Source organism: Triticum dicoccoides, chromosome 6B (genome assembly GCF_002162155.2).
Source record: "Triticum dicoccoides isolate Atlit2015 ecotype Zavitan chromosome 6B, WEW_v2.0, whole genome shotgun sequence".
NCBI classification, from domain to species: domain Eukaryota; kingdom Viridiplantae; phylum Streptophyta; class Magnoliopsida; order Poales; family Poaceae; genus Triticum; species Triticum dicoccoides.
In genome coordinates, this window is record NC_041391.1 from 453,604,068 (window position 1) to 453,611,223 (window position 7,156).

The following is a 7,156-nucleotide window of genomic DNA, read 5'->3' on the forward strand; positions in this document are numbered from 1 at the left end:
AGGAGATGAACTTAAGCCAGGTCCGATGCTTGGGCGACTCAGATTTAGTGTCTCAGCAAGTGTCCGGCAAGTGGGATTCCAAAGACCCCCTCATGGCGGCTTATCATCGTGAGGTAGATGTGGTGGCTGGTCACTTCACGGGTTATCAAGTGGAGCACATTGATCGAAGGAAGAATGAGGCGGCTGATGCTCTAAGACGGTTGGGATCCCAACGTAAGCCGGTGCCGCCCAACACCTTTCTTGATGTCTTACATAACCCTTCTGTCAAGGTGCCTTCCGAGGAAGACTTAGCAGTGCCAGACCCGGAGGCACAGCTGGTGGCGGCTCTTCATGTTATCCCGGATTGGACGGTGCCTTACTTGGCTTATATGACCCGGGGTGAGTTGCCGGAGGATGAGACGTTGGCGAGACAAATCGTCAGGTGCTCCAAATCCATGACGATTGTTAATGGCGAGTTACATCACCTCAGCGTCACGGGAGCGTTTCAACGCTGCGTATCACCTACAGAAGGCCAAGAGATACTCCGTGAGATCCATGAAGGAGATTGTGGCCATCACGCTGGGTCAAAATCCCTCGTAGCCAAGGCCTTTCGTCATGGTTTCTATTGGCTGATGGCTCATGCTGATGCAGAAGACCTGGTCAGTAAATGTGACGGGTGTCAAAAGTTCTCACGACGAGTTCATGTGCCGGCTCAAGAGTTAAGGATGATCCCAATCACCTGGCCATTTGCAGTCTGGGGGCTTGACATGGTCGGACCTTTCAAAAGGTCTAAAGACAAAAAGACACATCTGCTGGTGGCAGTGGACAAGTTTACCAAGTGGGTTGAGGCAGAACCAGTCAGTAAGTGTGATGCAGCCACGGCGGTTCAGTTCATAAAAAAGGTGATCTTTCGCTTTGGTTTTCCACATAGCATCATAACTGATAATGGCACTAATCTCTCTAAGGGTGCCATGGAAGAGTTCTGTCAAAGAGAACATATCCGGCTTGATGTTTCGGCTGTTGCTCATCCTCATTCCAATGGTCAAGCAGAAAGAGCTAATCAAGAGATCCTGAAAGGCATCAAGCCCCGGCTCTTGGTCCCTTTACAGCGGACTCCTGGTTGTTGGGTGGAGGAGTTACCCTCCGTGTTATGGAGCATCAACACTACGCCTAACAGATCCACGGGATACACACCTTTTTCATGGTTTATGGAGCAGAGGCGGTCCTGCCAAGTGACATCCGGCACGACTCACCCCGAGTGGCGGCTTACGTTGAGGCGGATAATGAAAAGGCTCGTCAGGATGCACTTGACTTGTTGCACGAGGAGCGAGACTTGGCAATAGCCCGCTCGGCGATTTACCAGCAAGACCTGCGCCGCTATCACAGCCGCCGGGTTAAGAGCAGAACCTTTCAGGAAGGTGACTTGGTGCTCCGGCTTATCCAGGATTAGTCTGACATGCACAAGCTATCCCCGCCTTGGGAAGGACCCTTTGTGGTCAGCAAGAATCTACACAATGGGTCATATTATCTCATCGATATTCGAGAGTGCAAGGACTCATTTAAATCGGAGGAGGAGATCCGCCGGCCGTGGAATATAGCTCATCTCCGGCCTTACTATACTTAAGTTACTTCTTACGATACTTTCTATAATGTACATATTATATAAAGCAATAAAGCAGGACCTCTGTCCTTTTTCCCCCATAAAGAATGTTTCATGTTTTCTTTATCAGGTGATGGACACTGCCAACAGGGGACGGATCATATCTGAATCCGGCTTTCCCTTTGGTCCAGCTTATGATCATATCTGAATCTAGCCTTGGTCACTTGGGGGCTTCCTGTTCAAACATAGGTCGTATTCGAACCAAAGAGAACATAGCTGTCGATACCCACTTGATGGGCATATTGCCAAACCCACTTGGGGGCTTCCTGGTCAAATTTGAATCATAGCTTAACCCCTTTGGGTCTGATGTGGATCGTATTCGAATCAGCATCATTAAACAACTCTTATGTTCACTTGGGGGCTTCCTATCCAAACATAGGTCGTATTCGAACCAAAGAGAACATAGCTGTCGATACCCACTTGATCGGCATTGCCAAAAGCCATTGGGGGCTATATGATCGTATTCGAATCTTAGCTTAACCCCTTTGGAATGGTTCTCTGATCGTATTCGAATCAGGAGCCTGTGAACATTTGCAAGTATGATTATTTTCACCATCATTGAAACCTTCTGGAGGAGATGGTTCTTGATCTTTTCGGTTTTATATTAGTTACTTCAGGTTCTAACAAGTGCCAGGTAAAAACTTATATGAGCCGGAGAGGTTATTAAAAAGGTGTCACAGGTATGCTGTCATGGTTATGTTTTAACTAATCATGAACCGTCTTATACATATGATTTTTGATCATGTCCGGGTTATCAATATTTTATAACCTGCTGGTGCAGTGAATCGTCCAGGAAAGCTTTGCCTATTTTACGTGCAGGTTCAAACGGAGCAAGGTGAAGGATCAAGGAAACACTTGATTAACATAAGCAAGATGAATTTAGTACTGGCGGCTTAACAAAAGCGATAAGTACCATAAGGCATGACAGGCATTAAGGAGTTTTTTCTATCCTATTACAAGACTCCCCGAGTCTGAATAAGTGAAGCATTGTTCTTTGCCACATTATAACCCGGCTAGTGGCTCATTCCTCCGGCTGGCTTGATGACTCCGGGTTATCCTTCCCCGCCTCTCCTTTGGTTGTTGTGTCCTGGAAGGTGGACGAGGCCCAGTCAATGCCGCTCAAAGCTTCAAATTCAGCTTCATCATCTATTAAACTGGCCGGGTCCACTTCAGGGGCGAAGGTATGCTTACGCGTTGGAGGGAGCAGGCTGACTTGGTCATATGGGACATTTGGGATTCTCCGATTCTCGCTATCATAACCCGGCGAATACTTGGTGAGGTTAGTATCCTCCCCAATGAGAGTCGCCAGAGGGCGTACGACTTTAACACAGGCAGTGAAGTCTTGTTCGCCAAAAGCAGTGCCGTCCTCCTTACGACTTGGATATCCAAGAGAGAGGTCAGCAAGGTCAAGCTCTAGCACCCAGGCTTTTGCCCGACTCAACGCAGCCACGGCTCCGGCTCTCGCGGATGCCCGCCTTAAGTCTTGAATGCGTTGAGGTAGCACCGACAGATGTCTCAACACGTCTTGCAGGAGCCGGGGAGAGGTATTTGATAAAGCCACAGCGGTCAATGCATGCTGTGACCCGAAGTACAACTATTCTGTCAAGGTGTACACTGCCTTAAGCTTGACAAGCATATTTTCCTTCAGATTAGTATTCCTGGGGCATGTATATTCACATGTATAACAATAAGCCGGAGGCAACTATCACAATAACTCTTGAAGGATTATAATATTTATGAGCGGCTTACCAAAGATAGCTGAGACCATTTGGGATATGTGCCGCTTTAAGTCGGACAACTCATTGGTTGCTTCGGCAAGAGATGCCTCCGCTATTTCAACCCGGGTCACCAATGAAGCCCTCTCATCAACCCAAGCCTTCTTTTCCGATTCAAAATTTTTCTTCAGCTTCTCTTGTTCAGAGACACTGAATTCAAACTTGGAATTGGCTTTCTGAGCTTCGAGCTCTTGGGTTTTCAACTGGCTCTTCAAATCAGCAATCTCCGCCTCAAATTGACTTGCGGTGGCCTGCATTGACATCAGGTTATGGTAAGAATCTGGGTAAGATAACATTTAAGTCCCAAGTATTTTACAAGTAAAGGTACTTGACACTTGGGGGCTAATGTAACCCCAATTTAAGGATTCATGTTATCTCCGGGTTAAACATATTCAATTTAAACCGGAACAAACTAATAGCTAGCAGATTACTAAGTCTACAACATATTCATTCATAAGCAATAGACTTGGGGGCTGGTACAGTAAGTAAGATTCAGAGTGAAAGCTTAAATTTTACCTCAGATTTATGCTGTATTTGCTTCACCATGTCAATTTCCAGGTCACGGCTACTGTGTACTTGGTTCAGATAGCCCAAGACTATGTCACCAATACTTAGGTGAGAGTAATCAGTGATGTCTTGTTTGGACTTCCGGCGCTGGGCAAACTCTTCCTTGGCGGTGCATTGAGCAAGGGTAGTAGGCTGGGCCGGCTCAACATACTGGCTCTTCACTATTTCAACTTCCGGGTCAGCCGTCTTGGCTGGGCTAGGGATCTCCGGGTCATCCAAGTTGTGAATCACGTCCTCTGTAGGCGGGTCAGAAGTTGGCTGCGGAATGTCAGAAGCCGGTTCAGGCGGTGGCTGATGAGCAGAGCTGTCTGGAACGGATGAGTCAAGCACCGGATCAGTAACCACCGGGTCTTGAGATGGCTTATTCTTCTTTGCCTTCTTGCTGGGCTTTACTTGCCCGCTGTCAATTAAAGTGGAAGGATAAGTATCAAAGCATAAGTATGGATAAACTCAAAGTAAGAAAGGTTGTATTACCCGGGAGCCGTTTTGAAAACCGACATGTTTGATTGCATCGATTCATCAGAAGAAGGAGAGGTATCCTGATAGTTGGAGTCAGATGAATTGAGAGGTTGGCGAATCAAACCCATCAAGGGTAAAGCAAAATGTAAGTCGGATATAACCTCGGTCCGACGCTTCCTGGTTACGTCGGGTAAGCCGGAGGAAAGCTCCGTGTCCTGGTTGGCCCGGGTCTGTCGCCGGTTCTCAAGCTGCTGTTGCTTTAAAAGAAATTGAGGATCTTGGTAAGCAAGAGGGTGTGAAAACCTTACTTTCCGGGTCACCCGTCGGATTCTTTGTGTTGGCAAAGGCTCTGAGTCGGAGGAAATTATAGGTACCTCTTCGCCGGTGCTTGACTGTTCCCAGTATCCTCCTGAAAGGATCAAATGTCAGTAAGGTAACGGCAAAGGAGTTAAAGAAAATCAAAGAGATTACCTCTTCCTCGTCTGAAGAAGAGTCGTCCAATTTAAACATATCAGAGGCGATGGGGTTTTTCTTTTTAGAGGTACCCGTCTTGGCGGCTTTCCTTTCGGTCTTCTTGGCCGCCCGGGCCAGTTTTGCAGCCTCATGGTCATATTTGACCTTCCAGAAGTTGTCATTGGCCTATGGAAAAAGACAAGGAATCATAAGTACCAGAAGGTAACATATTAAAGAGTATTTGTGAAGACTAGTAACTTACTGCAGGAGCCGGATTCTTCTTGCAGAAGGGAAGCAAACTGAACGTATTACTGGTTACAGTGCCCTCCTTCAATAGTGATTGGACTGTAGCGTCTTCTACATCATCTGGTAAGTCCTCAGGACTATGACGCATTGAGTCGTCCTTTTCGCCTGTGTAAGTACACATTAAGCCAGAGCGGCGGCTTAACGGTAGTATCCGCCAGGTGACCCAGACCCGGACCAAGTCAATGCCAGTTAACCCGTTGCCCAAAAGGGCCTTGATCTTTCTGATGGTGGGGTTAAGAGGCAGGCGCTCAACAGCAGTTAACTTGTTCGCCAGAGGATGATTGGACTCAAGGCGCAGGGCGCGAAAGCCGGGCAGAGGCTTCTCGTTAGCCGGAGAGGTGTCTTGGCAGTAGAACCACGTCTGGTTCCAGTCTTTGGGATGACTCGGCAGCTCAGCGTAAGGAAAAAGGCAGTCTCTCCGCCGCTGGATTGAGATGCCGCCAAGTTCAAGACTAGGTCCGCTGGCGCGCTCATTCTGCCGGTTCAAGTAAAAAAGCTCTCTGAACAGCAGCAGGCTTGGTTCCTCTCCTAAGTAAACCTCGCAGAAGACTTGGAAGTTACACAGATTGGACACAGAATTGGGTCCAATATCTTGAGGCCTTAGGTCAAAGAAAGCCAGAACTTCCCTGAAGAATTTTGAGCCGGGAGGGGCAAATCCCCGGTTCATATGGTCTGTGAAAACGACTACCTCCCCGTCTTTGGGTTGAGGTATCTCCTCAGACGGGTGAGGGGCACGATAGGACATGATCTCCTTTTTTGGCAGATGGCCAGATGTCACAAACTCAACAAGTTTGCTTTTGGTGACTGTGGATGGAACCCAGTTGCAAGTCACAGGGGCCTTGGCCGCCTTAGGAGCCATCTACGACAAAGTAAGAAAGTCCCGGTTCAAATTTAACCCGGGAGAAATATTCAAGATTATTTAAAGTAGCGGCTTAAGCAAGGGGCCTAATGATATAAGGGTGACAGTGCAACAATATTTAAGCCGCTACAAGTATCAAGAGCAGTTCAAAATTCTTAAGGTCATGAGAAGAAAGCAAGGTTTTCGGCTCACTATCACTTATTTAAACTGGCTACATAGACAGTCGTGTTTATGGGCATTTGACACAAGTAATTCTCCGGGTGATACAAACAGGTTTTACCATCTACCACTATTATCTTGGATCAAACAACTGTTCTGAAAAGAAACTTTTCTAGACCTAAGACTGGAGCAGATAAAGTTCAAGGGCTTGAATGGGGCCTCTATGCGACAGAAAGGGGTTTATTTGCATTTCAAAGTATGTGCAAAACATCTACCACATCAGTTTTTATCATCTTCAAGATCAAGAAGGGCGAGGATAAAGAAATCTACGGAAGAAAGCTACTAAACAGCGAAGAACTCGAGGAACTCGAAGAACTCGAAGGCCTTGATGTAGATCTAAGGAGCAGGAAAGGGGAGACTCACCGATGCAAGGTTGCCGCGGAAGGGTGTCGTGTTCTTTCTGGTCTAACCAGGTTGATGCAGCGGCCTGAGTTGGTGAAGACAGGAAGATCTACGGCGGCGGCGGCGGAGCTCGACTGGCAGAGAGGAGGCAAGAGGAAGAAGACCACTGGAAGGAGGAGAATGGGAGACCTAGGTCGCGCCTATTTATAAGGAGAGGATAACTGAGACGGCGCGAGAAACGAGGAGATAAGAATTATTATCCAGCGGCCCCAACGCCTCCATTTTCGGAACCATCAATAAAGGCAGAGATCCATTGAAAGATATGGTGACGTCACAGCAGCTTAACCCGGATCCAAGAGATGATGTCATGGCGGGTTAAAAGAAACCTTTTGCACGGACAGAAGATTGAGTATATGTTAAGGTATTTTAAGATTGACATGAACAGGTTCAAATCAATCTGGGGCCTAATGTTGGGGATATAACTATTGGTGTAAACCGCCCAGGAGGGGCCGGGCTACGTAAAGAGGATTCACCAGA